Here is a 25,133-nt window from a genome sequence, read left to right as displayed (position 1 = left end):
TCCAACCAAAAGACACAGACTGGCTGAATGGATACAAAAACAAGACCCATATATTTGCTGTCTGCAAGAGACCCACTTCAGACCTAGGGACACATACAAACTGAAAGTGAGGGGATGGAAAAAGATATTCCATTCAAATGGAAATCAAAAGAAAGCTGGAGTAGTGATTCTCATATCAGACAAAATAGACCTTAAAATAAAGACTATTACAAGAGACAAAGAAGGACACTACATAATGATCAAGGGACCAATCCAAGAAGAAGATATAACAATTGTAAAAATTTATGCACCCAAAATAGGAGCACTACAATACATGAGGAAAATGCTAACATCCATAAAAGGGGAAATCGACAGTAACACAGTCATAGTAGGGGACTTTAACACCCCACTTTCACCAATGGACAGATAAACCAATATGGAAATAAATAAGGAAACACAAGCTTTAAATGATACATTAAGCAAGATGGACTTAATTGATATTTATAGGACATTCCATCAAAAAACAACAAAATACACTTTCTTCTCAAGTGCTCATGAACACTCTTCAGGATAGATCATATCTTGGGTCACAAATCAAGCCTTGGTAAATTTAAGAAAATTGAAATCAGATAAAGTACCTTTTACAACCACAACACTATGAGACTAGATATCAATTACAGGAAAAAATCTGTAAAAAATACAAACACATGGAGGCTAAACAATAAACTACTAAATAACCAAGAGATCACTGAAGAATTCAAAGAGGAAATCAAAAAATACCAAGAAACAAATGACAATGAAAACACGATGACCCAAAACCTATGGGATGCAGCAAAAGCAGTTCTAAGAGGGAAGTTTATAGCTATACAATCCTACGTTAAGAAACAGGAAACATCTCGAATAAACAACCTAACCTTGCACCTAAAGCAATTAGAGAAAGAAGAACAAAAAAACCCCAAAGTTAGCAGAAGGAAAGAAATCATAAAGATCAAATCAGAAATAAATGAAAAAGAAATGAAGGAAACAATAGCAAAGATCAATAAAACTAAAAACTGGTTCTTTGAGAAGATAAAGAAAATTGATAAACAAAATTGATAAAAGATGCCAGACTCATCAAGAAAATAAGGGAGAAGACTCAAATCAATAGAATCAGAAATGAAAAAGGAGAAGTAACAACTGACACTTAAGAAATAAAAAGGATCATGAGAGATTACTACAAACAACTCTATGCCAACAAAATGGACCACCTGGAAGAAATGAACAAATTCTTAGAAAAGCACAACCTTACAAGACTGAACCAGGAAGAAATAGAAAATATAAACAGACCAATCACAAGCACTGAAGTTGAGACTGTGATTAAAAATCTCCCAAAAAACAAATGCCTGGGACCAGATGGCTTCACAGGCGAATTCTATCAAACAATTAGAGAAGAGCTAATGCCTGTCCTTCCCAAACTCTTCCAAAATATAGCAGAGGGAGGAATACTCCCAAACTCATTCTATGAGGCCACCATCACCCTGATACCAAAACCAGACAAAGGTGTCACAAAGAAAGAAAACCAGAGGCCAATATCATTGATGAACATAGATGCAAAAATCCTCAACAAAATACTAGCAAACAGAATCTAATAGCACATTAAAAGGATCATACACTATAATCAAGTGGGGTTTATTCCAGGAATGCAAGGATTCTTCAATATACACAAATCAATCAATGAGATAAACCATATTAACAAATTGAAGGAAAAAACCATATGATCAACTCAATAGATGCAGAAAAAGCTTTCAACAAAATTCAACACCCATTTATGATAAAAACTCTCCAGAAAGTAGTCAGAGAGGGGACTTACCTCAACATAATAAAGGCCATATATGACAAACCCACAGCCAAGATTGTTCTCAAAGGTGAAAACCTGAAACCATTTCCACTAAGACCAGGAACAAGACAAGGTTGCCCACTCTCACCACTATTATTCAACATAGTTTTGGAAGCTTTAGCCACAGCAATCAGAGAAGAAAAAGAAATAAAAAGAATCCAAATCAAAAAAGAAGTAAAGCTGTCACTGTTTGCAGATGACATGACACTATACATAGAGAATCCTAAAGATGTTACCAGAAAACTAGTGGAGCTAATCAATGAATTTGGTAAAGTAGAAGGATACAAAGTTAATGCACAGAAATCTCTTGCATTCCTATACACTAATGATGAAAAATCTGAAAGAGAAATTAAGGAAACATTCCCATTTACCATTGCAAAAAAAAAGATAAAATACCTAGGAATAAACCTACCTAAGGAGACAAAAGACCTGTATATAGAAAACTATAAGACACTGATGAAAGAAGTTAGAGATGATACAAACAGATGGAGAGGTATACCATGTTCTTGGATTGGAAGAATCAACATTGTGAAAATGACTATACTACCCAAAGTAATCTACAGATTCAGTGCAATTGCTATAGAACTACCAATGGCATTTATCACAGAACTAGAACAAAAAATTTCACAATTTGTATGGAAACACAAAAGACCCTGAGTAGCCAAAGAACTCTTGAGAAAGAAGAATGGAGCTGGAGGAATCAGGCTCCCACACTTCAGACTATGCTACAAAGCTCCACTAATCAAGACAGTATGGTACTGGCACAAAAACAGACATATAGATCAATGGAACAGGATAGGATGCCCAAAGATAAACCCACGCCCATATGGTCACCTTATCTTTGATAAAGGAGGCAAAAATTTACAATGGAGAAAAGACAGCCTCTTCAATAAGTGGTGATGGGAAAACTGGACAGCTACCTGAAAAAGAATGAAATTAGAAGTCTCCCTAACACCATATGCAAAAATAAACTCAGAATGGATTAAAGATCTAAATGTAAGGCCAGAAACTATCAAACTCTTAGAGGAAAACATAGGCAGAACACTCTATGACATAAATCACAGCAAGATCCTTTTTGACCCACCTCCTAGAGAAATGGAAAGAAAAACAAAAATAAACAAATGGGACCTAATGAAACTTAAAAGCTTTTGCACAGCTAAGGAAACCATAAACAAGATGAAAAGACAACCCTCAGAATGGGAGAAAATATTTGCAAATGAAGCAACTGGCAAAGGATTAATCTCCAAAATTCACAAGCAGCTCATGCAGCTCAATATCGAAAAACAAACAACCCTACCCAAAATGGGCAGAAGATCTAAATAGACATTTCTCCAAAGAAGATATACAGACTGACAACAAACACATGAAAGAATGCTCAACATCAGTAATCATTAGAGAAATGAAAATCAAAACTACAATGAGGTATCACCTCACACTAGTCAAAATGGCCATCATCAAAAAATCTACAAACAGTAAATGCTGGAGAGGGTGTGGAGAAAAGGGAACCCTCTTGCACTGTTGGTGGGAATGTAAATTGATACAGCCACTATGGAGAACAGTATGGAGTTTCCTTAAAATCTAAAAATAGAAGTACCATACGACCCAGCAATCCCACTACTGGGCATATACCCTGAGAAAACCGTAATTCAAAGAGTCTTGTACCACAATGTTCATTGCAGCTCTATTTAAAATAGCCAGGACATGGAAGCAACCTAAGTGTCCATTGACAGATGAATGGATAAAGAAGATATGGCACATATAGACAATGGAATATTACTCAGCCATGAAATGAAACGAATTTGAGTTATTTTTAGTGGGGTGGATGGACCTAGAGTGTGTCCTACAGAGTGAAGTAAGTCAGAAAGAGAAAAACAAATACTGTATGCTAGCACATATATATGGAATCTAAAAAAAAAAAAAATGGTTCTGAAGAACCTAGAGGTAGGACAGAAATAAAGATGCAGATGTAGAATATGGACTTGAGGACAAGGGGAGGGGGAAGGGTAAGCTGGGACAAAGTGAGAGAGTGGCATGGACATATATACACTAGCAAATGTAAGAGAGATAGGTAGTGGGAAGCAGCCGCATAGCACAGGGAGATCAACTCGGTGCTTTGTGACCACCTAGAAGGGTGAGATAGGGAGGGTGGGAGGGAGACGCAAGAGGGAAGAGATATGGGGATATATGTATATGCATAGCTGATTCACTTTGTTATAAAGCAGAAACTAACACATCATTGTAAAGCAATTATACTCCAATAAAGATGTTTTAAAAATAAATAAAGAAAAGAAAAGAAGAAGAAGAATGCTTAAATCCATAAATTGTGTGTAGACATACCCCAAGTTCAATTTACAATCATCCTCTTTTTTTCCGCTCCATACTCTTTTTCATGGAAATCTCATCTAATCTGCAGACTTCAACTATCAACCCAAAAGTAAGATTCCTAAGTTTAATTACTCACCCCTTCTTTGATTTCCAGGCTTGTATTTGCAATTCCTTCTGGAACACTGTCGAGTGGATTTCCCATTGTTTTCTCAAACTCTTTATGTCTACAGCATGCATCATGTCCCCAATCCAGTATTGACCTTAGACATAGGTGAGGATGGCCCCTGTCTTAAAGTCTGATTTGGAGGTGTCTACTCTGACCGCACCACTCCCCACAGAGTAAGGATTCATCAGAACCAAGATGTCTCATCACTATATAGTTATATCATAATTGCCCTATTTTTTCAAGGGCAAGTAAAATTATTGACAGATTAATAGTATAGAAGTAAATTTCCCAGTTATCTGTATAAGAATGAAAATAGGCATTCAATCCTTGGTTCATTTAATCTAACAAAGTCGTATATTTACTATTTCTATAAACAATGCTAGTTGATTTGCTAAATCTCTTTTCTGTGTATGTCTTGGTAATTAACTGCCCTCCTTTTCTCCACTTTCCACTTCAGAATGCATTTCTGATTTTAACTTCTAAAAATCGGAACTGAACGATTTCTAAGCAGGGAAAAGATAAATGACCATTAATTCAACTGATAATTAACCACCTGAAAATTAACAAAAGACTATATTATCATCATTTTCTGCCTTTCTACAATTTAGGATTTTATTTCCCTCTAAGTCGAAAAATCGTTATTTTTTTCAAGTCAAAAGAAGCGGCAGCTGCACATAGAGCAGTGCACCCAGGCATTTCTAGCTGCACATAGAGCAGTGCACCCAGGCATTTCTAGCTGCACATAGAGCAGTGCACCCGGGCATTTCTAGAGCTGAAGATGCCTCTTCCTGCACTTCACCAAACAGCTTCTATCAGTACGTAAGGAATCTAGGCAATGCTATATATGATAGGAAGTGGCTGTCTCAGCACCTGGAAGGCACCTGGAAGGCTAGTTTCCTGATGACTCCATCCCTCTATTATCAATGAATTGACTGTAAGCAAGTAAAATAACCAAGGTTGGGGGGAATGATATTGATTTTCTTTTCTGCCTCTGGCAAGGTGCTGCCAAGTCAGTTGGGCAGGTTGCTAAAACTTTTTCCAACTTCACTTTCCTCATCTCTCAAGTGCATTGCCCTCTCACATCTAAAACTCTGCTCCTATGTATGTGACCTATTCCTTGGTCGGAACTTGAAACACACTACAAATCACTTTTATACGAATAAGTGGTTTAACATGCTTCTCCTCCTTCACATGTGTGCCATGATTCATAAGACCACCTGAGTTTGGAAAACATGATAAAGACAAAACAAAAACAGCAAGTAAAATCACCTGAATGAGGAAATGAAATCTATGGTACCATTGATCTGCTGGTTATACGACAATGTCTTATCAAGGAAGTAGACACACATGGCACACCAGGCATTGGTGACCTCCAATTACCGTCTGTAAAAGTCTACTTTTCGTCTGATAAGTGTGGAGTTTCCAGGATACCTCATGTTCTTTCTCATCTATAATTTTTCAAATATTCTCTTTTTCTTAGAGTTGCCCCATTTGGCTAGAAAATCCCAATACCTACCTGAAGATGCCATTCACTTCCTTCTAAGACCCCACCCTGATCACTCCCAGGAAGGATTAAGTATATATGAATTAATGATAAAATGCATTGTTTTGGTAATTTTTTATATGCCTGCCTCTTCTGCTAGACTGTAGGAATGTCTGCATTCTCAGACCTAACACAGTATTGGGCATAAAGACAGAATTAAATGCAATTTAACAAATAATATAAAATAACTTAGTGAAAATATTTTTTAAACCTCTGTTTTTTCTTTTTCTTGCAGCTTGGCATTTCATTGCTATTTCATGAAATTTCTAAATGTTAAGTTTGCATCTCACTTGTGCTCTTGTCTGTCATTATGACCTTAAAAACGTGTTGCTGACACAAAAAGTAGGCCGAGCATTATTTCTGTCTAATGTATTTGAAATAAGCTGTAGATTTTTACCTCATGTGTTTTCTGTGTTGGCCCAAGCACCCAGTGTAAGGTCTAGCCACACTTGATGTTTTCCAAAAAACTTGCATCCTCCCTCAACTCTTCTACAGATTAAAAACCAAATTCTGGTTCCCAAGTGTAATTCTTAGTCACAATAGAAATTGATGTTTATAGTGAGCACCCTTATTGATCATACTAGTCAATAATTTACATCTATAAGATAAAATTTTCAGATCAAGTTAGAGGTATTTGAAAAGAATTCACAATCTAGAAAACCTATTGTGAGGGTTTTTTTAGTGATTAATTGTGGAAGTATTATTTCGGCTTGATGAACACTACCGTGTTGTAAATGTCAACAACCCTCAGATCATCTACCTAAAGATATGTTTTGATTGACCTCAAATATACTGCTTTAATGAAAGATTTAAGGTGAAGGTCATGAGCCATTTCCTCAACACTGAAATGAATCCTTAAAAATACTCCACTGGAATTCCTCTATCGCTCCTTGAGCCTGGTTATGCTGAACTCCAGAGAGAGGAGAGAGAAGAAATGAAACAGCCTATGTCGCTCATGCGTGCTACATTCATCTAGGGCTTCAGCATATGTAGTCAGATCCCAGCACACCTCCATCTGAGGCTTGAATGGGGCCAAACTTGGATGAGTGCAGTGAATGAAATTTGACCCTTTTTTAATGTGACTTTCCACTCCTGCTTCCCACTCTCCATCCAACACCACTCCAGCCGATCCCAAATAATTTTTGAAGAGTTTACCAGGCATAGGTTCCAGGAAAGAGGGGATGGTTAATCGTGCTTAATTTAACAGGACAATAAATCGATTCGTAACTAGCAAAGGAAAACTTTCAGAGTAAGCCCAGTGGTATATATTCAAACTGACAGCTGCTGAGTCCTGGATGACCAGTAGATATAGATTTCTAGAGATGGGAATGGGGAATGGAGGAAAGAGGAACTAGGTGGGAAAGTGGGCAAGCCAGATTCTTAAAGGGAAACCAAGGAATATACCTTAGATGGAGGCTAAGTACATACGTCTAAAATGTTGCCTAAACGAACAAAATAGAAAGTAAACAAGTTCTCAGAGAGCAGAGGTTACACACACACACACACACACACACACACACACACAGGAAAGATGAAAAATACCTTACTGCAGGAACTCTAAAAATATTTAATAATTATTCCAAAATTTACTTAGAATTGTTCAAATCTTACTTTCAGAGGGGATGCAAAGGAAAACCAAAGTAAGCTAGAGTTCAAGATGTATAAATTCTTATTTCAGGAAAATGTACTATTCCCAATCCTTTCCTAAAAACATTTTATACCTTAAAAAACAGCAACAAAACCCTCACCTAAACTTGAGCATTCTGGAAAATGATCATCACAAATGACCTTTTTAAGAGCGGCACCAAAAAGCACAGCTTGCTTTTCATGGCTCATCACCCCCCTAAATCCTTATGTAAGTGGCTTCCCGTACTCTTTCTTTGTAAGCATTATTTTTTAAACATGAACACGTTCAACACTGACTGCTAAACTGGTTAAATCCACATGGCAAGAAGGGCAGCCAACAATCTGGAGTGTGTTAAAAATGGTAATAAATTAAAAATAATGTCTTGTGACAGGGTAGAAATTTATAAAAATAATTTCTAACTATGATTTAGCAAATTCATCAAGATTATATGTGTGTGTGTGTATATATATATATATATATACTTATATCAGATATAAAAAATTTATGTAAGAAATTTACATAAACATGAAGCTAAATACTTGTGCTATAATCTTTCAGGCAAACTCACATTTGTTTTGCCTAAATGTAACACTAGTTATCATAATTCTTTGTGATATTATAAAAGGATTCCTGAATGAATATGCCAGTTTAAGAAAATATGACTCATGCTAAGTATAACCTTAAAGAATTTGAAGGGTTCTCTTTTTATAAACACTGAGAAGCATATAAATTGCATTGTCCTTGGTGAACAAGCCACTTTGAAATTCTATTTTCATGATGGATAGTATCCATTCACATACCCCTATTGCAGGTGTGGGCATGAAGGTTAAGGAAGGTAAAAATACTTTCCCCAGAATTATTTCAACAAAATAATTTCCCTATTTAAATAAGACTTCCTTCCCAGAAGCTTTTGGGTAACAGCAAAGAGGTTACCCATATTTACATTTATGTGAGGTACCAACTGACCAGGTAAAGATGGTCTTTGTAAAATAAGATGTGCATTCAATGAAATTTTGCTTAAAGAATAACAGACCAGACAGAACCCCCTCTCTATTCATGTTTTAATTATATATCCACTAGCTCATTTGCTGCTCACAACCACCATGAGATATACTGCACACAGCACTATAATTTATCATCATCATTTCCTTTTTGCATGCAAGAAAACTGAGGACCAAAGATATTAAGAGATTTGCTAAGGGTAGTTAATAGAGTTGGAATTACTTCTGTAATTCAGTTCAGTTCAGTTGAACTTCTGACTTTACAGCCTAAGTATTATGGTGAAGCAATACAGGACAATAGTTCAAAGTACATGCTTATTACTCTGCTCTCTGTATCTACGTGTTTGTTTTTGTTTGGTTTATTCATTTATTTTGTTTTTGCTTGTTTAATAGTTTTTTATATACCACAAGGGATGGGGCAGGGGAGAGGGCAAAACTGGTAAAAGGGATCAACTGTATGGTGACAGAAGGAAAATAAATTTTGGGTGGTGAGCACACTGTAGGGTATACAGAAGTAGAAATATAATGGGGTAAACATGAAACTTATATAATGTTATAAACCAATGCTACCTCAATAAAAAAGGAAAACAAAAGCTCAGGTTAAAAAGAGAAAAAAAAAAAAACAAAAAACCTTAGTCAGAAATACCTGGGGCGGGGGGGAAGAAATAAGACTTCCTGCAACTTAGATAGTGCGGAAGAACATTTACAGTTACAAACTACACATTCTTTACCAAAAAACACAAAAAGAACCCTTTTTTAAAAAAAAAAAAAAAAAAAGGTGTTTGAGAGGGACACACACTGTAGTTAGAAATTATATGAAATTATATGAACTTGATCCTAGCTCTCTTCAGGCCTCTTTTTGTATATATTAAAAAAAAAAAAGGTACAAGCCCTCCCCACCAACACACACACAAACATTCACACGCGCACATTCACACACACACACACAGTCACACACACAAACATCACGCTGAGGAAACAGTCATCTGTGAGTCACGGCTCAAAGATAGCAGATGCAGACCAGAACTGTTCCTCCATTCTCAAACCAGGAAGTTTGCATGATCTCCAGGTTGAGAATACAAGACTGGCGTCAGGTCGTTCACCCCACCTGCTAGCTGGTTACCATACTTGGCTCCCAGATACCTGAGAGTCTGGGGAAAGTCATAAAGCAGCCAGATGACATTTCTCTTGCACATCTACAGGACAATATAACAGCAACAAAAAAAATTTTTCCCTACTGAAGAACATGATTCAAAGTATATTCGAATGAAGAATGCTATCAGGCAAAATAATTCTGCTTTTAAAGATTTATCTGTAATAAGTCAACCAATCAGTCAATGAGGTACATTCGAAGAGCTGATACTCGATGGAGGTCACAGTAGCTCAGCTCAGCTGTGCTGACGGATGGAACCAACCAATAAAATCAAAAGACTGGATCGGTCGTCTAGTAAAGAACACAAATTACTGCAGCCTCCTTCCCCTGGCCTCAATTGAGTCTTTTTCACACTGTGTCTTGCCAATGTGAGAACAAAACCTATATTATTTTATATAGACCAGTGAGTCTCAAAGTTTCTTCCCTGGCTCCCACTGTAAGGGTGCCTGTGAGAGCCTGGTGAGGAAGAGATTGGCCAAACTGAATAAACTTCCACATCACTCCCCCACTCCAATGGTAAATTAACATTGCCCTTTTGAATCTGTTGTATGTTTTGTGCTTCTGTTTGGGATATTTGATTAAAGAGTTTCTTGGGAAAAAGGGGGACTAACAGGGAGAAGGGGGCTGTGCGTTTATGATAAAGTGAACTAGTACATTTTAGATAACTTCTGGAAATACTAACATAATATTGAGAAGGAAAAAATATTACTAAGCTTTTAATAAAATGACTGATTCCAGGAGAAAAAAAAAAAACACAACAGCACTGACTATGAAAATAAAATGTCTGTGCTGATACTGGATCCCCTTTCATCCCCTGCCCATGTTCTGCTTCTTGTCAGAATTACTGAACAGGGAAGGCAAAAATCTCACTTTCTCAGCTCCCTTGCTCTGAGGTTCTGGGATGCGATTTCGTGTCTGCCCTAAGATCTGGAGAATGCAAGGGAGACAGTGACACTGTGAGGGCCAGATGGGCTGCTGCACACGTGGGTGTCAGCAGCCGCTCAACTGCAAGTTTTTCCCTTGCTTGGTGGCTGTGGAGAGGCTATGAATTTGGCAGCAGTCTGGCTGTGGTTGCAGCAGTTCCCGACTTCTGGAGCCTGAGACGGTGTGAAAGCTTTGATGCCGGAATTCGAATTCGTGGGGTGGCTCCTCCATCCGTTAAAGATTTTGTAAGCACGTAATCCTCGTGCCAAATCCGTTTTGCCTGAAGAACCCAGAGTTGTTTCTGTTTCTTGCACTGAACCCTAATGATAAAATGCCGTTATTTAGGAAAAATAATGTGTACCCTGGATGACATTGTACACAATGTACTTTGGATGACATTGAAATTCTGTTTACAGAGTGTAATGCGGACGCTGATGCCTCTATTCCATTGCATTTGTCTTGTATCATCTCTATTTTTATATTTTGCCAAACACAGATCTAAGCATTGCTTCAAATGCTCCAAAAAAATCTCTCTCTTGCTCTCGCTCTCATTCCCTCCACCTCCAACCCCACTGCCCCTCCACTAGCCCAAGACTTTTCTAATTTCCAAAGGCTTCCTGCAGTTGTGCCCTACCCTGGTGTTTTTCTTCCTGGTCCTACCTTCAATCTTTATCAGGCTTCCTCATTCCTCTAATACTTAAAGCTCTTTTTGGAATGTCAGTCTTCTCTCTTCTTCTCTATCAATCAGAATAATTCAGCTGTCCCAGCTTCTACCCCCAAACTGAATAAGCAAATTCATCTCAAGAGTCAGCAAAACAGAAGGATGTCGTTAGGATTCTGACGGGTTTTTTTGGTTTCTGATTTTTTGTTTTTGTTTTTAGTATGTGCCTGACATCTTACTCTTTGCCTCAAATAGCTTATCCAAATTTTTCTTCTAAGTAAGTATGGATATAATTCTCTTCCTAGTCAGAGTTCTGTTACAAAAATAGCAACCAATAAAACCCTCTTCTTCACTAGAGCATAAATGACTAGCTGACTATCCCAAATGTGTTCTTTTTTTAACTTTTTATGCGTTTTTTGCTTTTTAGTGATTGGTAATTTTATTTATTTTGGCCGTGCCACGTGGCATGCAGGATCTTAGTTCCCCGACCAGGGATCGAACCTGCACCCCCTACAGTGGAAGGGCAGAGTCTTAACCACTGGACCGCAGGAAAGTCCCCCAAATGTGTTCTTTCCTTTCATAGTGTAAAGTTGGGGGGGTGACATTTCTTGGTCTTTTATTCAGGTCAGCTTTATGACAAGTTTTGACCAAGAGGACATAGGAGGAAGTGACCTGTGGTCTAAGGTGGTTATGTACCTAGTGGGCCTTCTCCATATTCCCATCTCCTTCTGAAATGATCTTCAAGGCCATGTGGTGAGGATGCGGGCATTCACTTTGAAGGTGACAGTTTCCCTGAACGACTATGTGGAAGGGTCCTCACCATCCACACCTGCCTCCTGCATTAGACCGTGACACCAGCAAGCAGTAAACTTTTACTGGGCTTCCCTGGTGGCGCAGTGGTTGAGGGTCTGCCTGCTGATGCAGGGGACACGGGTTCGTACCCCGGTCTGGGAAGATTCCACATGCCACGGAGCGGCTGGGCCCGTGAGCCATGGCCGCTGAGCCTGTGCGTCCGGAGCCTGTGCTCCGCAACGGGAGACGCCACAACAGTGAGAGGCCCGCGTACCGCAAAAAAAAAAAAAAAGAAAGAAAAGAAAATAATAAATAAACTTTTACTGCTTTAAGACACAAGGATTTGGGGAAATTCCCTGTTAGTCTGGTGATTAGGACTCCACGCTTCCACTGCCGAGGGCCCAGGTTCAGTCCCTCCCTGGTCGGGGGACTAAGATCTCACAAGCTGCGGGGTGAGGATGAAAAAAAAAGACACAAGGATTTGAGAGGTTATTTGCTAAAGCATTTAGCCTCACCATAACTAGTTGAAGCACAGGTTTTTTAACATGAGTATGTGCTTCTAGCCTTGACTAGATAGGCCACGTCAGCACTAATCAAAATGATGCTGTTAAAAACTAGAGAGAGAAAGAGATTACTGAACAAGGGGGGTCTTGCTGAGGAAAATAATATCCCTTGTCAAAATACACTTATTTTCTTCATAAATAAAATTTTACATATTTTTTTACTACTATATGCCTCCAATTTTTAAATGTTAATATGTTATGTGAATCTACAACAAAGCAAATGATCATGAAATTCTTCTCAGAGCAACAAAGAGTATCTTTTGAATTAAGCACAATTTGGGAAGTAATGAGCTTCTAGCATTCATGCAACACCTGGACTGGTCCTGTTTCATCAATGATTTGAATACAAACATAGAGGATAAGTTTCTTAAATTTACAGGTAACACCAAATTATATGAATAAGAAAATGTACTAAATGACTGAGTCACGTTTTCCAGAGAGTTTAAAAGCTATTGCGGTGGGCAACTTAATTAATATTCTAATCTATGCTTAGGTTCTAATATTCAATGGCATATGTATGAGCAAGGAAGCAATTTATATGGAAAAAATGTACAGGTGTTAGTTCTCCAAAAGTTTGATGAGCCAACATTTGAGGCAGCTGCTGACATTAACGTGGTATTAGGCTATATTAACAAACGTGCATGCTCCAACTCATGGGCTGTTAGTCTCATTTAATTCTCCCCAACTATATCTGGACTATTTGGCTTGCTTCAGTGGGGCAGATTCTAGAGGAATGCTGAAAAATTAGAATCTGTGCTCAAGGAGAAGAATTAAGAATGAGAGGGATATAAGGATTATCATATATTTAATAGGTTGGCCTAGAGACTTCTCTTGCCTGGGGAGGAGTTGACATAACAACTGTGTGCAGCTCGTGAAGATCACCAGGGCCAACAGCACTCACTCCGCAGCAGATTCCCCGGCAGTCCTCTCAGGTGGTTTTGTAGCAGAGTGCCTCGGGGGATACACCTCCCTGCAAACAGAGGGTGGATTTCCACAAGTGCTAGGGGGCACATGTCCTGCGGGTTCTGCCAGCAACTTCTCTACCATTCTGTGACCATGGCTTTGCCCTCTCCAAGAAGATCTGGATCTCAGGTTTGGAGGCAGGAGGGAGGAAACCCTATCACAGCCCTCGGGGAAGTGATGGCCCCCTAGGTCCACTATTCTTATATTATTAGTTATTCCAATCCTCCCTTATAGTTGATCTCTCTTTATATTAAACTTTCTCCATCCAAATTAATGTGTGGCTTCCTTCTCCTGATTAGACCCTGACTGAAGGAATAATCAAAACCTTTCTTCTCCATTAGAGGAAAATACAGCACTATTTATCAGAAAGTGAAAAAAATCACCTGATTTTTTGTATATGAAAACTAACAAGAAAAACTAGCAGATTCTGATCTGATCTCTGATATAAAATTTATATCAGATAAGTCTCTGATATAAATCTCATCTCTGATATAAAATTTAAATGTCTGCCAATCTTTAAATAATCTCTTGACTTTAATTAATACACATGAAGCAATTGCTTAGTATGGTATCTGAAACGTAATTCAGGACTATGGAGTCAAATATTAAAGAGTTAATTTTATGAAATACTTTTCCCTTCTTGGGATACAGATGAATCTTGGCTTCCAGGGCCACAGCTCTTGGTACTTGTTTTTTTAAAAATAACCAATTTCCTATGAAGCTCATTTCCTTCTCAAATTGGGAATACGGTAAACCAATAAAGCCATTTTGCCAGATCAATAATAACTAGATTGTATTCTTCTAATACACATAATTCAGTAAGATGAAATAAGATGCCGTGTATCCCAATGAAAACTCACTGAATGAGTCTTTTATGCAGTGTAAACACTATACATTTTCCTTATTCAAAATGAGCATCAATTGGTTTGATTGTGTAATAAAATAAAGGTGGCAGATGTTCAGAGAGAGGGAAAAAATGCATATTTACATGTCCCAAACAGTAACTTTTTCACTATCCTGAGTAAAAAACCCCTCTGGAAATATCGTACTTCTTGGGTCTAAAAATTACATTCATGGGAATTGGAAGCCCATTTCTCAAAGTACTGATACCTGTGCACAATTTCAAGTACCTCTTGTTTACACTTACAAATTAAAGTATCATATTCTTACATTTAAATGCACTCATCCCAACAGAAAACATTACGGTTGTCCACATTTTCAATCTTTCTATTTCAATCACTACATAAATGCTGTTTCCAATTAAGTTTAGTGGTGCACTTTGTTCTATGATTTAACTGTGCTGGTACCATACCACTTCTTTAGGGATCTGCAAATCCGGTAAATATGAGTGCTTTTATTTTCAAGTAAATGAATTTTATGTAAACTCATTTCCACTGTCACATGACTAATTTCCCTTTACAGTCATTATCTATTATACTTGTGGATAATAAGCAGAAAATGAAATGGAACTTCTCTTTCTTATGGAGCTAAATCCATTAGCGACACTTCAAGCTGTGTAGCTAAAAGGTCACTTGACTTCATTGTAATATAAGTGTTCTTTTTTCTTAATTTTAGAATTCAATTGTAGAGTCAGCATTAAAAAAAAAAAAAACAAAAACCTCCCAATGATGCTCAGTAATGTTTGCTCTCCTTCACTGCAGGGCATTTTTTCCTCTTCAGATTTTCAACAATTGCCCAAAGTTTAAAATGCATAGGTGTTCCTGTGGCCTTAGTTATTTTTTTTTAAGTTTTGTTTTCTTATTTATTTATTTATCCATTTTATTTATTTATTTTTGGCTGTGTTGGGTCTTCGTTGCTGTGTACTGGCTTCCTCTAGTTGCGGCGAGCGGGGGCTTCTCTTATTGCGGAGCACAGGCTCCAGGCGCGTGGTCTTCAGTACTTGTGGCTCTCGGGCTCTAGAGTGCAGGCTCAGTAGTTGTGGTGCATGGGCTTAGTTGCTCCACAGCATGTGGGATCTTCGGACCAGGGCTCAAACCCACGTCTCCTGCATTGGCAGGTGGATTCTTAACCACTGCGCCACCAGGGAAGCCCATGGCCTTAGTTACCTTTAACTTGAAATCTTGACAGCTTATATGTTGGATAAAATGACTGAAACATTTCTGAAATACTTTAAAACCATATGAAAAAGTCCTACCTGTTCCATAAAACCGGAGTTTAAACCTGACATTGCAAATGCGACGCCAAATGCTCGAGATTAAAAGGCATCAATGTAAGTGCAGAAGTGTCCACCAGGGGGAGCCCCAGAAAAGACCCCAAGAGCCAGCTGCATGGGTATGGAAGCCCCTATTCTACATGAAGGTCTAAAACCTGGAAGAAGAAAAAAAGTGAAGAAAAGTCTTGCGAAGAAAAGTCTGTGTGGAAGTTTTCTTTGGAGGAAGTTGCACCCTGTAACTAAAACCTAGTGAGGGCTTCCAATTCCCATGAATGTAATTTTTAGACCCTAGTGAGGGTCTCTCTTCAAGGGGGTTACTCCGAAAGTGTAATGCGTGACTACTGCAGGGTATGTGTGTTGGGCGTGGTGGGTGGCGGTGAATAGCAGACCGGGTCTGACTTCTTGTAAAGTCTGCCGAGAGATGGAATGAGTAACTGCTCTAGGAGCATAACCAGGTCATTACTAATATGTTGGAATCCCCCTGGTTCTCTGAGTTTATCAGAACAAATTTGTGACTGTCTTCTGTGGACCAGATGTGGGAGAGCTGGCCGACAGGGGCTGTTACTTCTCCTCAAGGGCAAAAAGGACAGGAAAGAGAATGGAAAGAGGCCATGTAGAAGGGCCCACCACAAAAACCACAGGCAGAGTGGGCTGTCCCAGCTGGATGGATGGAAACCTTTCCCCAAGTCAGGGACATTGCTATCAGAGGGAACCTTCAAAAGAACCTACAGAAGCATCCATGCAAGAAAAACATCTTTTAACCACCCCTGCCAGGACAAGAAAGAACAAAGCAAATTGTGATGTTATCACTCAAGAAAGAATGATCTCCACGACCTTATACTCCCCCTCTCTCTTGCCCTGTTTTGACTTTGGTAGGGTTGGAAGCAAGAGCCGCAGAGAGGTACAGAGGGAGGGGCCAGTGTGAAGATTGAAGGGGCTGATCAATTCCTGCAGGCAGGTGACCCACCAAAACTGTGCCTCAGCTGGAGGAGGGGATCAAATAAAGACTGAGTGTGGACTAATATATTGGACTAGACAGCCTATTTTCTGAATCGAGACTGTATTTTTTGTGTAAAGTGACCCTATGACTTCCTGTTATCCAAGAGTAATGAACTTGTTGCAAGTTTCATCCAGTAATGGAGGAAAAACTTCTCCTACTGAATATATTTTACATGGACAGTGGAAAACAAAATCAAGTGTATTTTATGGTTACATTCCGGGAGTTGTACTTTTTCAGTTACGTATATTATTTATGGAATTCTACAGTTTGTATCTGAGGGACCCTGATTATAGGTGTGTAGAAAAAAACTGGTTTATAGAAATGTTTCTATATTAATGCCCAAAGAGTTACGGGTTTGCAGTCTTAGAATACAATATATCAAGGAAGCAACACCTATAAGGTGAAGATTCGATGTATTTACAGCACAACAGTTTTATAGTTAATGACAATAATAATAATGATAAGAGCTAACAATAATAGCTAAGCACTTCTTTGGTGCCAAACAGCACCCTGAAAACTTTATAGTGGGAGTGTGCACGAATGCTCTCGTCAACCCTATGAGGTAGGTAACGCTATTATCCCCATTACTCTTCTCTAAAGATAAGGTAACCAAGGCACAAAGGAGGTAACTAAGTAACTCACTCAAGGTCTCTGAGTAAGTACTAAGTGAAGAGATGAAACTCTCAACCAATCTCAGTGATAACCAAAGAGACCCAGGAGTAAAGAAGATACCACACGTCCACTGCAGAACCCCTGCTCTAGCTTTAAGGCAAGTTCATATGAGGACAACTTCGTATCCAGCTCTAGTTCTCAAAAGCCTCCTTTACCCTGAATTACATTCATTGTCACCTACTATTTTATCTTGCCTGTGCAAGAGCAAGTGATGTTAGATCTAATACAGATACAAAAATGGCTTGCAGTTCAGATAATCGGGGATGTAAATTTCAGAAAAAGTGACTGGGACATTCATTTAAGACTCAGTTTGTTTCATTGCATCTAGAAATGTTTATTGGATAGAGTAAAATACTACTGATGGAGTTTTTTGACCAGAGTTTATGTCCCAAAATGAGAAACCTAGGAACCTGAGGTGACACAGTGAAGGTTCTCCCCACTAACAAGCCACTTACCAGTTGGGGGAATTATAATACAAGTTGAAGGAAATATAATACGAGTTGGGGAAATTATAATGCCGTGCTGCCACAGAACTGTTAAAAGAGTCCAAATGGACAGTGAAAGTGTAAGTGCTTAAAAGCTGTTCAGTGACACATTTATAATCTATTATTGTAAAGTCAAAATATAAGAATCCTCAAACAATGTTTTAAAGTAAGTTTTTATATACTTTTGTTAATCCCCACTCCATCCCCCCCAAAAAAAGGCCACACCATTCAACAGTAATGCAACCTGGACAAAATACACCCTTAAGCACATAGAAAAACCATCTAAGGGAATACTCAATTCCCAATACATTTAATTTTCCAGTTTATAAAAGTTATATATGCTTTTAGAAAAATATGAAAATACTTTAGATTAATATAAAGAATATAGAAATCATCTATAATTTTACCATTTGTATGCAAACACTATTAATATTTTATACTCTTTTTTAAAATTAAGATCATATTATCGCTTATACGTGGAATCCAAAAAAAGGCTACAAATGAACTTATCTACGAAACAGGAATAGAGTTACAGATGTAGAAAATAAACTACGGTTACCAAGGGCGTAAGGGAGGGGAGGGATAAATTGGAAGATTGGGACTGACACACGCACACTACTGTATATAAAATAGATAACTAATAAGTACCTACTGTATAGCACAGGGAACTCTACTCAATACTCTGTAATGACCTATATAGGAAAAGAATCTAAACAAGAATAGATGTATGTATATGAATAACAGATTCACTTTGCTGTACATGTGAAACTAACACAACATTATAAACCAACTATACCCCAATAAAAAATTAAAAATAAATAAATAAATAAAATTAAGATCATGTTATAAATCATTTTGTCTGGAGCATTTTGGTTAACTTACCAGTTTGAGCATTTGTTTCTTTCAATATTCTTTCAAATCATACTTTTGACTATATATTCCTATTGTACAGTAATACATATGTTCTTTATTCCCCTTTTTCTGATTCCATTTTTTTACACTTTTTGTACATTTTTACCAAGGCAACCAGGACAGCAAATAAGCCCTCAAAAAGCTGAGCAGTTACTCCCTACAAAGTCAGAGAGAGAACTTACCCTCAAATCAATATTTTATGTACAAATACATTTTGGAGTCTCAGAAGCCTTTGAGAATGCTAGCCAGACCCTTTTTAAAATAAACTTTCTGGGACTTCCCTGGTGGTGCAGTGGTTGAGAATCCGCCTGCCAATGCAGGGGACACGGGTTCGAGCCCTGGTCCAGGAAGATCCCACATGCCGCAGAGCAACTAAGGCTGTATGCCACAACTACTGAGCCTGCGTTCTAGAGCCCACGAGCCACAACTACTGATGCTCGCGCTTCAGAGCCTGTGCTCCACAACAAGAGAAGGCACCGCAATGAGAAGCCCGCACATCGCAACGAAGAGTAGCCCCCGCTCGCCGCAACTAGAGAAAGCCCGTGAGCAGCAACGAAGACCCAACGCAGCCAAAAATTACTTGCTTACTTAATTAATTAAGAAAAATAAACCTTCTGACTAAATAGTGCATATACTCTAACCCACCCACCGGGCTCTGGGAATCTTTCAAATAGATTGAAGGACCCTTCAGCTTCTGAACCCCCATGTCCTTGCAGGATTGTCCAGGCAATAGTTAAACATTAACTACTTATGAGTACCTCCAACACTGCACTGATTTTCTGCTACCCAATTAGCCACAGTTGGCAAAGGAAAAGTGACCTTCATCTTGTGGCTCACTAGCGATTCAGACAGTGAAACAGCCAAATGGGCCGTCGGAGGTCACTGAGTTTACACCCCATTTCATATCTCAGGAAAACGAAAGACCGTGAAGCTTAAGTGACTTAGCTGAAGTGACACAGAGCTGCGAAAGGAGCCAAACCCTGGCTGGCAGAACAATGCTGCTTTTACCTTTCCCGAAAGGAAGATGCCGTCTCCAATGATTTACACTGAAAGATCTCCTCGCTTTCTATTGTATTATATTTCCTTATCTGTGCGGAACAAATCTGGAGAGCAATTTACAATCTGATATATTACATCTGGTCTCTTCTTGAGACCAAAATGTTATGGGAACCCATAAGAAATCCTGGTTCTGCAATATTCAGGTAGCAACAACACAACTTCATGTGCTAATCACCACCGTATTTTATTTGAGAGACTGCATTCTTAAAGACTGAGAATAAAAGCTAAAACACCCTTTGATGTTTCTGGAAAGAGATATAAGCTAAGGATCGCTATTAACACAGGTCACAGTTGAAGGGGAAACAGGCTGTGACTCTGGTCAGTGGTAAGTTTGCAGGGAAGCCCAAAGGTACAGCTTCGAAAGATATATCTCAAATGCCTCTCCAGTGGCTGCAAAACTCTCTCCCTGGAACACTTAAATAGTGGAAGAGCCAAGTCGTTCATACCAGTCACTACAGAGCAATATTTCCAGCAATGAGAGACTCATGGACTTGATGGCAAACGAGTGAAAATTTTCAGTAGTGGCCTCAGCATTTTAAGCTTCTCTGTCAGTAGTGGAACTATAGCCAAAGCACTTTGACTACCAACATCCACACAGAAAATCAAGGAAGTCATCAGAGGAAAATCTCCTTCCTGAAATATAAGTGATAAGATCAATGTATAAATTAGTCGGAGAAAAGGCCAACCCAGAAGGTCCTGTCTCGTAGAAGGAATTCAATATGACGTGAGATTAGTGTGTCAGAACTTAAAATACGTATTAATGGTAAAGCAAATCTGATTGCCTCCGTAACAATCCATCTAAATTGTTTAATTTGGAAAGTTTTTCTGTCATTGGTGAGCACTTCAGTATGAGGCAGTTATCTTGATCAAATGTTTTGTAGATACATCATGCTGCACTCTACAGAATCCTAAAAAATGCTGTCATTCTAGACTGCACCAATTTCCAGCATAACAGAGGGGTTACCTTTCTAGGAGCGAATATAGTATATGCTTTTTCCACTTAACATTCTGACAGAAAATCATTCTAAAATGTATTAAACTATACGAGGCCTTCCTTAAAAGTACATTGGGCATAATGTCATTTTCCTTGATGACCCAGAGTCATTATTGTGAATATTAATTATCACACTGGCCTGTAATACAATCATGTCTGTGAGGCCCTCAGAAATGCATTCTTTCTGTGGCCCTTAGAATGACAGAATGTCAGCATTAAACAGGACTTGAGAGCTCATCTAGATTTTTCAATTACAGATGAGGATGCTAATGACGAGAGAGGAGCGATATGATGTAATGAAGGAGACGTAAACAGTGACCTACCCCAGGTCGCCCACCTTCTCCAGAGTCCTTTCAATTACCCCACGTTGTACACCACAACCTGTGCTTTTCATTAGTTTCTCTGTCTGTTTTTCTTTTTCTTGTTTATTTATTTAATTTATTTATTTTTCTTATTTTTGGCTGCGTTGGGTCTTCGTTGTTGCACGCAGGCTTTCTCTAGTTGCAGCGAGCGGGGGCTACTCTTCGTTGCTGTGCACGGGCTTTCTCATGGAGGTGGCTTCTCTTGTTGCAGAGCATGGGCTCTAGGCAAACGGGCTTCAGTAATTGTGGCACACAGGCTCAGTAGTTGTGGCTCGCGGGCTTGGTTGCTCTGCGGCATGTGGGACCTTCCCGGACCAGGGCTCGACCCGTGTCCCCTGCATTGGCAGGCGGATTCCCAACCACTGTGCCACCAGGGAAGCCCTGATTGTTTCTTTTAATAGCTTTTCTCTGCCCTTCCTGTTAGGTTCTATGTTCACCCTCCTCACCATTGCTGGTGATTTAATCTCCTCCAGCACCGTGCCCTCTGATGGTGATTAGTGCAATTCTGGCACAGAAGCAGGGCATGGGGAGCCCATGGTCATCAAAGGTGATGGCTGGAAGTCAGAATCTGGGGAGAACGCAGGTAACATTTAGGAGAGTGATCTGAAACGTAGAGGGTAAACTAACCTGAACCACAATGAAGAGATCTAACCAAATGCTGGAGTCTAGGGTCCAGGGCCAAAGTGGAGAGGAGAGGCAGGAACCAAAAATGCCAAGAAAGAGGCAGGTCCAGGAAGGAGCAAGCCTTGGGAGGCAGAGCAGGGGAATATGAATGACAGGGATGTCTGCGCTGTCCTTTATCCCCCTTCCAGCGTGATTACATTTTGAAAGTAAATACCGTGGGAGGGAGGGAGGGTGCCTGCTTCTCTTCACAGCCCCTCAATCAATCCCAATTTGAACGTGGCTTAAAAGTCAAGTCATGCCTTGGATGGTGAGACATGTGTGTCACGGAGATCTGGCTGAGTAACCTGATGGTCTTAACCCAGGAGAACAGGCATTGGGTATAAGGCATGGGACAGTGACGGTTCACAAGTCTCATTTGTATACCTCCTGGGAACAGCTTTTCCTGCCCTTGTCCCAGAGCCTCTGAGGTTTCAGAGCAACTAAATTCCAGGTAGGTGAGATGTTCTGCTTTGGTTTCCATGTTAATAAACAGATAAGGCAACAGCACAGTGTAGTAAGTAGAGGGGGAAATGACAGTTTAAAAGCCAGCTGCATTGGAGCCTGTTCTAGCAGAAGGGTGGATTCTCACTTTCTGGAAGAATCGCCCTTTTGTCTTACATGAGATGCCTGAGGCTCCCAGGGAGGCACATGACTTGTCCAGGTTGATACAATGGCAAGGCCATTGCCTGAGATTACAACCATCAGGTATTAGAGCCCTGTGCACCCCGTGGTGGTCACAGGTCAGGTTATTATCACCTCAGAGAGGAAACGCTCCCCGATTGATGGGCAGAGGAGAGTCTGTGGTACTTTCCTCCTCACTTTTTCCTGTAGTGGCCAAAGGAAGGTGTGCTTTGCTGTACTGTCTGGAAGACAAATTGGTATTCTCTGTAGGAACAGACAGGATGATTCATGCTGTGTGCTACATAATTAAGGTCTGTGAACTCAAAATGAGCAAACCAGGATGTTAGTCATCTTGGTAGAAGAGTAGCTCACGGGGGCAGCCACACCCCATTCTTTATTTGAATCCCTTTGAGGTGGGAGAGTTAAACTTCTCTGAGCTAAGGGAACTTACCCAGAATAGAGTTCTTCTCAAGATTTTTCTCCGTTACCTCTTGATCTCTCATCTCTATCATGAAAATGTGTGTGTGTGTGTGTGTGTGTGTGTGTGTGTGTGTGCCCGTGAATTTTTTATTTTACAGCCAAGAAGGTAGGTTTTCCTCTCACCTCTTGTGCTTTAAAATATTTATTCAACCCGAACAATGATTGAGGCCCTACAACAAACTAGAGGACCAAGCACTTCAAAGCCACAGATGAAGACAAGGTGGATTTGGCTTTCCCAAAAGCCCATAGCCTAGCTGTAGAGACAGATGGACACACTGATCTGCAAACTAAACCAACCCAGCTAAAGCAGAAGCTGAGAATGGCAGATGGCCAAGAGAATGTCAGTGACATGGAGCACACTTCAAAAAGCTGGATGGCAAGAGGGCACAGGCTAGGACACGGAGTAGTGATTTGAGTCCATCTTATCTACTTTTCAGGGAAGGATACCCAAGCTGATGCTGGGGTTTTATTTTCAGTCCTAATCAGGTTCATCTGAACTCTGATGCAATAGACAGTTTGAGTTCCTCGTTTAAATCCCTGCCCTGGTTCTGTACCAGGAGCGTACGATGGCCAAACCGTGGGGTGCCTATTTCAGAGGAGAAGCAATAACTCAGCATCAACCAATTAGGTCAGGGGATTTCTACCACAGTCACAGAAAAGCTGTGCAAAGTACTCTAAAATCACTCTTAGAGAATCTGGGTAAGGAGGCTATTTGAGATTGCATGCTTGTGGCAGAAAACCAAGCACATGCAGTGTACTATGGGCTCTCAAGAGCATGCTCCTTACTTTTTTTTTTTTTTTTGCTGTACGCGGGCCTCTCACTGTTGTGGCCTCTCCCGTTGCGGAGCACAGGCTCCGGATGCGCAGGCTCAGCGGCCATGGCTCACGGGCCCAGCCTCTCCGCGGCATGTGGGATCTTCCCAGACCGGGGCACGAACCCGTGTCCCCTGCATCGGCAGGCGGACTCTCAACCACTGCGCCACCAGGGAAGCCCAATGCTCCTTACCTTTTGATGTGCACGTGAACTACCAGGAAATGTTGTTAAAATGCAGATTCTGATAGTTAGGTCTGAGGGAGACCTAGTCAACTAATGACTGACAGGAGAGAAGCTGGGGTATAAATACTGCAGCTCCCTCTCCCTTCAGGTGGGTAACCCTGAGGTGCACGTTCCATGCTGACTTCTACAGCTCCCCAGCAGGCATAAGCTCTTGAACTCCATGGTGGTAGATTCCCTGAGAAATGTGCTTTTTATTGCCTACCTTCCCTTCTCTGCCTCACTTCTTCACTTCCCCACTGGTGTTTCCTGGGATCGACTCCTAAATAATAAACCACTTACCCCTTAAAACTGTCTTGGTATCTGCTTCTGGAGAAGACCACACAAAGCCGCACCCACCACATGCTTTTATTCAAGTCTTCCCTTCTCAGTGAATGGGTTAACCATCAGCCTGATTCCACCGGACAGAAACCCAGCCATCCTTGCCCGTTTCTGTTCCCTTCAGATCCACCATCAGTAAGTCCTACAAATTCTGTCCATTCACTAGCTTCAAAGTATCCACGTTCCCATCTCCTCTATCACTTCCTACTCCGATAGCTGTCTTTCCTCACCTAGAATAGTATGAAACACCTCTACCTAGTCTCCCACACTCTCTCTTGTTTTTTAACTTTTTTAGAAAATTGAGATATAATGGATATATAACATTATATTAGTTTCAGGTGTATGACATAATGATTCCATATATGTAAATATTGCAAAATAGTCACCACTGATAAGTCTAGTTAACATACATCAACAAACATGGTTACAAAATTTTTTCTTGTGATGAGAACTTTCAAGATATATTCTCCTAGCAACTTTCAAATATGCAATACAGTATTATTAACTCTAGTCACCCTGCTGTGCACTACATCCCTAGAACTCACTTATTTTATAACTGGAAGTTTGTATCCTTTGGTGACCTTCACCCACTCTTGACCCCCTCAAATCGGTTTACAGGAAGACTATTATGCAAACCTGCTCTTGTCACACTCCCCAAGTATCCACCATCTAAACCCTTCAATGGCTTTCGGTGGCTTTTAAGCTAACAATAGACATGCTTATCCGGTGGACAAGGCACTTCAGGATCTGATTTTGCTTTCCGT

At 39.8% G+C, this 25,133-nt stretch overlaps 1 protein-coding gene across 8 annotated transcripts in view; it reads right to left on the bottom strand.

Moving 5' to 3' along the window:
* The window catches only part of INPP4B (inositol polyphosphate-4-phosphatase type II B), a 717,808-nt gene that overhangs the window by 451,392 nt on the left and 241,283 nt on the right, over positions 1 to 25,133 (bottom strand). The window contains exon 1 of one of the 8 annotated variants that reach the window (XM_079920300.1): positions 4,317 to 5,020. The exons of the other annotated variants lie outside the window; for them this stretch is intronic. The gene's annotated coding sequence lies outside the window, so the exon portion shown is untranslated. Of the gene's footprint in view, positions 1 to 4,316; positions 5,021 to 25,133 lie in introns of those variants that run through there. 8 annotated transcript variants of the gene reach the window in all.

This window comes from Stenella coeruleoalba (assembly GCF_951394435.1).
Source record: "Stenella coeruleoalba genome assembly, chromosome: 4".
NCBI classification, from domain to species: Eukaryota; Metazoa; Chordata; class Mammalia; order Artiodactyla; family Delphinidae; genus Stenella; species Stenella coeruleoalba.
The sequence above is the reverse complement of the archived record's forward strand: the minus strand, read 5'-3'. Positions and strand labels throughout refer to the sequence as shown.